Source organism: Marmota marmota, unplaced genomic scaffold, assembly GCF_001458135.2.
Source record: "Marmota marmota marmota unplaced genomic scaffold, marMar, whole genome shotgun sequence".
NCBI lineage: Eukaryota > Metazoa > Chordata > Mammalia > Rodentia > Sciuridae > Marmota > Marmota marmota.
The window spans coordinates 13384766-13394317 of record NW_026000242.1 but is presented as its reverse complement, the minus strand read 5'-3'; the positions used below and the strand labels follow the sequence as shown (position 1 = coordinate 13394317).

Here is a 9552-nt window from a genome sequence, read left to right as displayed (position 1 = left end):
GGGGGGACAGGAAAGATGGGGGAATGAGAGGAACATCATTACTCTAGGTACATGTATGATTTACATGAATGGTATGACTTTACTTCATGTACAACCAGAGTAGTAAAAAATTGTGCTCCATTTGTGTACAATGAATTGAAGAACATTCTGCTATCATGTACAACTGATTAGAACAATAAAAAAATAAAAGAATAAACTTGGACTTCTAACTCACACCAAACACAAAAAAATAACTAAAAATCAATTTAAATATCTAAAAGGAAAGAGCTAAAATTATAAAAATCTTAGGAAAAAAAACCCATGACCATAAATATTGGCTATCTGGGAATGAGGCAATCAATGATTTTCTAGACATGTCACCTAACACATGAAAGAAAATAAAAGCCCAGACAAACTAGACAATTCCAAGATTTGAAGTAAATATCACAATGAGAAGTCACTCCATGCAAATTAGGATGACTAAAATAAAAAGTGATACATAATTTATTGGTGAGGGCTTAGAAAAGTTGGACTCATACACTACTGGTGGGCATGTAAAACAATGCAGTCACTTTGGAAAATAACTCGACAGTTCCTCAAATGGTTACATGATCCTGCAATTCCAGTCCTAGGTGCATATTCATGAGAAATGAGAACATTTCTCATTTTTTTGAACATATGTTCAACAAAGACTTGCACAAAAGTGTTTACTGCAGCACTATTCATATAGTCAAAAGTAAAAACAGCCTCAACATCAATCAACTTATGAAAAGATAAACAAATATTTTATATATTTATACAATAAAGTATAATTTGGCAACAAAAGAAATAAAATACTGATACATGTCATAACATGAATGAACCTGAAAACATCCTTATTTAGAGAAAAGTCACAAAAGACCATATATGATTCCATTAATATAAATGCTACAGAATAAGCAAATGAGACAGCATAAATTTTATACTTTATTGAATGTTATAATTCAATTATTGAATATTATTTCAATTTATGTATATTGAATTGATTTTTTTAGAATTAAAAATTTATTTGTTCTTTTTAGTTATACATAACAGTAGAATATATTTTGATATATCATACATACATGAAGTATAACTTCCCATTTTTGTGGTTGCACATAATGTGGAATTACATTGGTCGTGTCGTGTATTCATATATGAACATAAGAAGGTCACGTCCAACTCATTTTACCACAAGAGACAGCATAAATTAATGTTTATCTAAGGTTTGGGGAGATGGGATTAGGAGATCATGACTAAGAAGTATGGTGATGGATGCACAATTCTACAAATATTCTAAAAGTTATTGAATTGGACACTTTAAGTGGGTAAACTGTATGGCATATTAATTAAGTTTGTTAAAAAAAAAAAAAACTTAACTACGTAACTACTAAACCTTTTGGGCACACTGGTTCATAGCCAGAAGCTGTAATTTTCTTCTTCCTTGTAGCAATCATCTGAAGTATAATAAATGAAAATGAAAAATTACTTGTCTTATTTGTCCAGTATATTTTTATGCAAAATGTTTCAGTGACTCTCCATCTGAATTTCTCAGAGATATGTGGAATGTGCCCACCTGCTTATTGTGGCTTGCCACCATTCTTCCCATTCCCTATTTAGTGTTTTCACACAGTAAATTCAAGAGTTGTGTGTTATGTGAATGAATTAACATCCTCTACATATGATTTTTAAGATGCTAGCCCAAGTGTGTCGATGTAGAAAAATGAAGTTATTCACACGTAAATGAAGAAAAAAGAGTTTCGTATTTTTATTCTTAACTCAGAAAACACTTGTTTCATAAAAACCTGCCTGTAAACTCTCATTGGAATTTTAACTTCTGGTTACACAAGATACACAACACTATTTTTGTAATGTCTAAATTATTCTGACTCTAGACATTTCTTAGCTCTCAAAGTAATTATATGAAAATAAAGCATCAACAAAAGGAACGGGATGAAAGATTTAAGTCAGAGGTGAACTGCAATTTTTCATATTTTGCTTAGAAACAAAATCCAAGCATTTCAAGCAAAGTCAAATGAAATGGTGGACAAGTCACTTTCAGACATGTAAAATAAATAAGAATAGTATTAAAATAAGGACTTTGCAGAAAGTGTTTAAAGAACTCCAGATTTTCAAGGCTAGAAAAAAAATGTTTAATAAAATTTATAAATTAGTTTATTTAAATTTGACCTTATTTAAATCAGTCCTTTTCTGACTAGTCTGTGCAATTTAGTGAGCAATAAACTTTCTTTTTTGCCTCCCCTGCCTGCCTGCAACATTTATTTTTGAAGACATAGCCAAGTCACTGAACAATTATAGTTCAAAGACACTGGCTCTACAAGCGAAAAAGAGGCTTATTTTTAACCTTGCACCTTGCTTCTGGCTCCTATTATCGGAGTGATATTTTGACCACTGGGTAAGCTAAAGCATTCTGCCCAGTGTCAGTCTGCACTGTGATAAATAAGTATAATATTTTTTCATTCATAAACCATTCCATCCACAATCAGTTTGAACATTTAACTAAAATAAATACCACAGTACAGACTACTGTGGCGGGATATAAACTTCTTTATGAGTTTAAGAAAAAGTGCTTTTATTTTGGCTCTTCCCTCTTTCCACAAGAGATTTACCACTTTGATGTACCATAAACATGAAAATCTATGTAATGTAGAATGGGCACTGGACTAGAAGACAGACACTGGGCTTTAATTCTAGGCCCTAGTTCTATCATATAATTTCTCAGATTCTCTTTAAAATAAATATCTGTCTTATTTACCACAAAGAATCAAAAGGTATTATGAAAGTCCTTTGAAATAAAAAGTTCTGTGAAAATGTAACATACATAGTAAGCTTCGAAGTGTTTAAATGTATGCCTAAGTAAATATGAGAATATCAGAATTTCTCTTATACATTATTCTTTATTCCTCTGCTTCCACTCCTGCCCATGAGGAAATCTGGGCCTTCAACTTGGCTGGATTTTCTTCCTGAGCAAAGCTACCAGTTTCAAATTTTGCTCATGATTTCCTTTTAGCAGTATTTGAGTATATAGGGTGGATCAATGCTCTCTACATAATAATCCCATACAGGGCAGAGTTCCTCTACATTTTTTCACATTATGGCCCACACAAAATGATATTATTTGTACAACCATGGCACGCTAAGATAAACAGGCATTCTGGCTACCCCAGTACCCATTCATGTGCCTGAGGGCCAAGGGGTTGAATGTATCAGACACATCTGCAATGGTTCGGAAGATCTGCTTTATATAGGTAGCCTGTCATTTTCCTCATGCAGAGGGGAAAAGTACTGTGATCAAATCCGAAAGACTTAATGGTAAAAAAACAGTATATCAAATAAGAATAAAAAACAGACCCAAGTCTATATAGATTCACACATAGTGTCACCTAGTAACAACTATTTTCAAAGTTGAGGTTCAAGTGGGTCCATACAGGGATAGAAGAAGGAATGCAGACACTCCTAGGTGTAAATTAGGTCCCAGGTAAATAAGGAAAGCAAAAGGCCACAGAACAGCTGGGTGTTCCAGATCTTTGATATGTGACCTGATGTGGTCACACATAAATTCCATTTTCAGATGCCACAAACAAGTGACCAGACGTCCAAAAACAGGTTTTACATTTCAGTTATGCCACTTGACAGGTGTCTATCAAAATTAGGTCAAGACTACTCAGCACACCACTGACATACAGTGCTAATAGGGCTGCTCCTCCTGTCAGTTGGAAGTTTCTAATCTAAACTTGTCCTAGATAAATAAGATTAAAAAATTATAAAATAAACTGGGTTGTGTTGCTTGCAAGCCCCATATATATACACATATGTAAACTTAACATTATATAGGTACTTTTGTGACACTTTATAGTTTATAACATGTTTTAGCAGCAAATTAAATTAACAAGCAGGCAAATTATATAATTACATGTTTGGGTTAATTTTGTATGTGGTCCTATAAGGCACAAGATGCCTCTATATTGAAAAGAACATACACCACATCCAGAACAGAAGGATAAGAACTGTGAAAGAATTCAGAAATCTAAGTCATTGATTGGAGTCTATTTCATTTTCTGTAGGTACCATCAGTTTTCTCACTTTTCAGCCCATTGAACATATGCCATTTGTCTTGCAGAATTTTCACCAAATCATAACCTGGGAGAATTCTGAAGTCACAGGGAATTTTAGACAAATACATAAAATAAATATTACCTTTGATTTTATAAAAACTATGATTTATTCTATTCTAATATATGAATTTTAGAGTTACAAAAAGTTAAATATTTTTTCTTCCATGTTAAAATAAATTATTGTGCTCATATTTTAAGTAAGAAAAATTGGATATAAGAGTGTTTCTTAGACTCAAGATATATAATAAAAACGCCTATTGAATTGAAAGTTTTAGCTGGGTTTCCCATACACAGGATTTTCCACAGCAGAATTATCTGAGGTACAGGATTCAGAGCACCCACACATAAATTTGAAATATAGTCCTATGTATCTATCTGGGAAATAAGTCAAGTTTTCCAACAGAAAGCAAGGCTGAGGTATCAGCATGGAAATCAGGTCTGGCCAAAAAGCTCTTAAAATACAACTGCCTCATACAAAAAATTGAAAAATAACAGATACCAAGGTGTAAACCTCACAAGGTACCAAAGTAATTATACCAGGGATTGTATCACTGATTGTCACTATTAGTCAATGTTTACTAAACATTTACCTAGTGGCTACAGCGAATGTTAACAAAACATCTTATGCACCTGATTTATTGCAACTTATTTTGTGAATAACACCAGAGATGGGCTTAGCAGGATACTGGCTGAAGTACGGGCATAGTGTTTTTCTCAATACAGAAAAGTAAAACTAAAGCTAATTCACTAGGAGGTTTCACTCAAGCCCCAGTATCAGACACACACGTGGCCCAAGTCAGTTCTTGGGGGTGTTCTATCATGAAGCACTATAAATGATATCAACCCAGAGAATGTAGACAGAAAAGAATGGAGTTTATAACAGCAGCTGCATTTTAAGATGTTAAAACTAACTGGTTTTCTGTCTCTTCCCTATTCCCAAACTCACCTATTTTAACAGTTTTCAATTAATAAGTGAAACCAGAGAGTCAATGTGTTTGAGTCTGCTTTAGTCAGCAGTTTTTTGTCTCTAAGACCAAAATACCTGACAAGAACAACTTAGAGGAGGAAAAGTTTATTTGGAGCTCATGGTTTCTGAGGTCTCAGTCCATACATGGCTGACTCCATTGCTCTGGGTCCAAGGAAAGGCAGTACCCAAGAAAGGGCCCAAAGAAGAAGGATGCTCAAATCATGGTGGCCAGGAAGCAGAGAAGAGGGGAGGGGGCCACAAGGAAGATGCACATTTCTGGTGCATTCCCCCAGTGACTCACCTCCTTCAGCCATGCCTCACCAGTCTACAATTACTCTCAAGTCAGTCCATTCAAACTAGGATGGATTGATTAGTTACATCTCTCATAATCCGAATTTTACCTCTAAATATTCCTGCATTAACAGGAGCTTCTGGGAGGATAACTCACATCCAAATCATAACATCCTGACACATATCGTCCCATGATTCAAATATGTGCTTCCAGACATTAAAACTGTTCTGCACAAATGTGGTTATCAGCATTATATGTATGATGCCATTTTATTTAGAACACTGTTTTTTTGTAATTATTATGGGAATTTATTGTATATTCTTTTGAAGAGCCTCAAATTTTCAATGGAAAATCTTTGTCCTTTGAGGGTGGATTTGATTTTTAGAAATGGTCAAATCCTTTGACAAATATGGTAAGTGATCCAGCCAGTTAACTCTACTTGAGGTTAAAATAAATGTAATTATTAAATAAAGATAGTAACGTCTTATATAGTATCTACACATTAGTACCTCAAACATACCTGTCTTAAGACCTTTGAATTTCCTGAAATCTTTTTATAGCATACTATTTTTTCACTCATAGAAGAATTAAGGGTAATTTCAAAAAGGTCTTCTCTTGAATACCCTAATGCAGATTGATCTGGCTCAACACCCATATTTGTCCACATAAGGGTTTTGTCTATTTCTTTAATAAGTTATTATCATTTACTATTATTTTTTTGTACCAAATATTGAACTCAGGGACACTTAACCACTAGGTCATATTCCCAGTCCTTTTTTGCATTTTATTTAGAGACAGGTCTTGCTGATTTGCCAAAGGCCTTGCTAAGTTGCTAAGACTGGCTTTGAACTCGAGATCCTCCTGCCTCAGCCTCCCAAGTTGCTAGGAATACAGGTGTGTGCCACCACAGCCAGTAATTTTTGTTACTGTTTATCTCTCCTTCTGGATCTGTGCTGTCCAATATAGCAACTGTTAAAAAATGGTTATTTAAATTTAAATTAATTACAATTATATAAAATTAAAGGAAAAAAATTAACAAATTAGGTACCACTAAAATGAAAGAAATTCTTTTCTTTGGAAGATGCTATTTGGAGACTGAAAGACAAGTCACAGACAGAGAAAACATTTTACAAATCTCATATATGACAAAGGATTTGGAACCAGAATATATCAATTACTCTCAAAACTCAATAATAAAGCTAACAGCAATTAAAACTGAGCAAAATATTAAAATAAACACTCAACCAAAGATAACATATGGCTCAAGATAAGCACATGAAAGATGCTCAAAATCATAGTTATTAAGGAAACACAAATCAAAACCACTGAATACTAATTTACACCCCACTAGTACAACTATAAATAAAAACATAGATGATAACAAGTGTGGGGAAAATGTGGAAAAATTGAACTCCAAAACACTACTCATGAGACTGTGAAATCACTTTGGGGGAAAAAAAAAAAAACCTTAACACTGTCTTAGAAGTTAAGTATATACCTAAAAAATGACCCAGTAATTTTATACTAAGTGTTTACCTCAAACAAAATCAAAGTTCCATGTAGATTTGTACATGAACATTCACATTGTAACAGTCAAAAACTGGAAATAATGCAAATGATAAATGATAAATAACTAAACACACTTTGGTCTACAGGTTGAATATCTCTATTTTAAAAATCTGAAATCCAAAATGCTCTAAAATCGGAAACTTTTTGAGCACTGATATTAAGCTACAAGTGCAAAGTTCCAGGCTAACCCTCATGTAACAGACTGCAATCAAACCACAGGTGCACTAAAATTATTGTACAAAATTAACTGTGAGCTATGCATATAAACTACACAAAACATAAATGAATTTCATGTTGAGATTTGAGTGCCTTCTCTGAGATATCTCATTATGCATTCTAGGCACTGAGAAGAGAGCCTAAAACAATATAGATAATGTGTCCATCCTAAAGGTTTTCAAAATCTGGTGAGGGGTGCAGGTAACAGATGAGAAAGCAAATAAGAAAATACCAGGCAAAGTGTAATGCTAATGAAGATAAAGCTGAAGGTACAGAGTATGACCAAAGGCAACTTTCTTTTAGATAATCAGAACAGGCCTCTGGGAAACCTAAGATCTAAACATTAAGAGTAAACAACATAAAGACCTGAGGCAGGTACAGAAGAAATAGCAAGGCCTTAAAAATAGGCATGAATGTGATAGCTTTACCTTTGAAAAAGAAGACCCACTTGGTGGAAGAATACACAAATAAGGGAAAGGGGGAAGGCAGGTAAGTGGGAGAAGCAGATGCGGCCAAGAAAAGATTTTAATTATAAAAGTGATGGAAAACCACTTCAGGATTTTAAGCAGGTGAGCAACATGATAAATTCACATTTTAAAAAAAATATCATTTGGTACTGCTAAATGAAGACTGGATTATGGAAGGACAAGAAAGGTGTTAAGACAATGAGTTTCTGCAAAGGTACAAGTGAGAGATGAAGCAGAAATTCAAGATACATTTCCAGTGACAGTAGCTTTTCTGATGGAAGTTGTTGCAGAGTAAGGAAATGAGTTGAAAATGAATCCTAGATTTTTGGCCTGAACAACTGGGACACAATGCTTTGAATTACAGATACGGGAAAAAATTACAAACAATAAGTGCTAGCATTTAAATAGACCCTTAAGTAGACACTTATATGTCATCATTTACTCATTTCATATTTATTTTTTCCAGCAAACTTGGAGAAGTAGGCACTGGCTTGGTAATATATCAACCCATTATGTTTTATAATGAAGGACACCATCTTGGAGACAGGAGACTATTCTGAGTAAAAGGAACATGGGAAAAAAGGGCAAAGCAACCCTTCATTGACTGGACAAGTACTACTTCACAAATGATGAAGCTACTTTTAATGCTTGCTCCCTTTACCAGCATGATTAGTTAACCTTGATTAAAAAAAAAAAAAGAAAAAGAAAGAAAATTGTTCAGGAATATAAATCGGATTTTTTTCCAATTCCTTAAGTTTACAAAAATAAACAATGCTTTAAAATCTATATCAATTACTGAACGTTCATTTACCTTCCTAAATGTGCTGCTAACTTGGTAAATTCACACGTGTTTATTTAGATAGAGTTGATCACATACATCCTCCCTCCATTTCTAAAGAGGAAAAAACGACAAGGACAAACGGCAGTCTCAATACATCAAAGGCTGAGCCGGCACTAAAGCCCATACATCAAGTTCACAGACACCCCTAGATTGCTCTGCGACATGGTCAAGGTCCTTGGGAGCTCACATACACGTCTATACCTGATGCACCCATCTCCCTTCTCTTCAACTGACCTCTGGACAACCCACCATCCCGATGGGAAGATTTATGAAAGGCCATAAAATCTGGACAAGCAGGGAGCCTATGTAACGTGTAACCCCTTCCTGAGTCTCTAGTTATAGCAGCAACGCAATGCCTTAACATTTTTCTTAAGAGCTAGATGATCCCTCTAATCGCAACTTGTTTCCAGAAACGCTGCAAAGGCACCACCATGACAAGGAACGAAAATGGCCAAATATCCGAAAGTCTTGGGCTGCAGAAGGGGGAAGCAGATATCACTAAAAACACCCAAAACAACTCCAGAGAAAGACTAAGCCGCAGCCAGCAGCTCGTTGCCCACGTGCACTTGCTCAGCTAACTGTTCCAAAGAAACCTGACCCGGGTCGGAATCCTCCCACCTCTGCGCGCCGCCTTTATGGCAAGGCAACGCTACAAGTTGTTACCCGCAACCCTTCTCCCACCTTTGAAAGAAACGCGCGCTGATCCCACATTCACACGACACCCCGTCCCTCTCCTGCCTGGCCGGCCCCAACCGCGCGCTGGGAGCTCAGGTCGCAGGCCCGCGCCTCCGCCTTCCACCACAGCCCACCGGGCTCGCACCCAGCCCGGCTCTAGGCCGGGCCAAATTTCCTCGCCCGTAGCTTGGACTGTTAGCATCCTACATCTGCACCTCCAACTCTGACCACCACCCTGGAGCCGGGTATCGCCGAGACCTTGGCGCCCGGCGTGGGAGCACACCCTTCCCCGCTCCGCCGCGCCAGGTGAGGGGCCGAGCCCGCAGCCCCGCAGCCGCCTACCTTCCTAATCGCCGGCTGTGGCGCCCGGGCAGGCGCCACCGGCCCTGATG

At 36.3% G+C, this 9552-nt stretch overlaps 1 protein-coding gene across 1 annotated transcript in view; it reads right to left on the bottom strand.

Moving 5' to 3' along the window:
• Arhgap20 (Rho GTPase activating protein 20) overlaps nt 1-9546 on the bottom strand; it is a 109104-nt gene extending 99558 nt beyond the window's left edge. Inside the window, exon 1 of the mRNA XM_015489910.2 lies at nt 9503-9546. The gene's annotated coding sequence lies outside the window, so the exon portion shown is untranslated. The remainder of the gene's footprint in view (nt 1-9502) is intronic.
• Between the last annotated feature and the right edge of the window lie 6 nt (nt 9547-9552).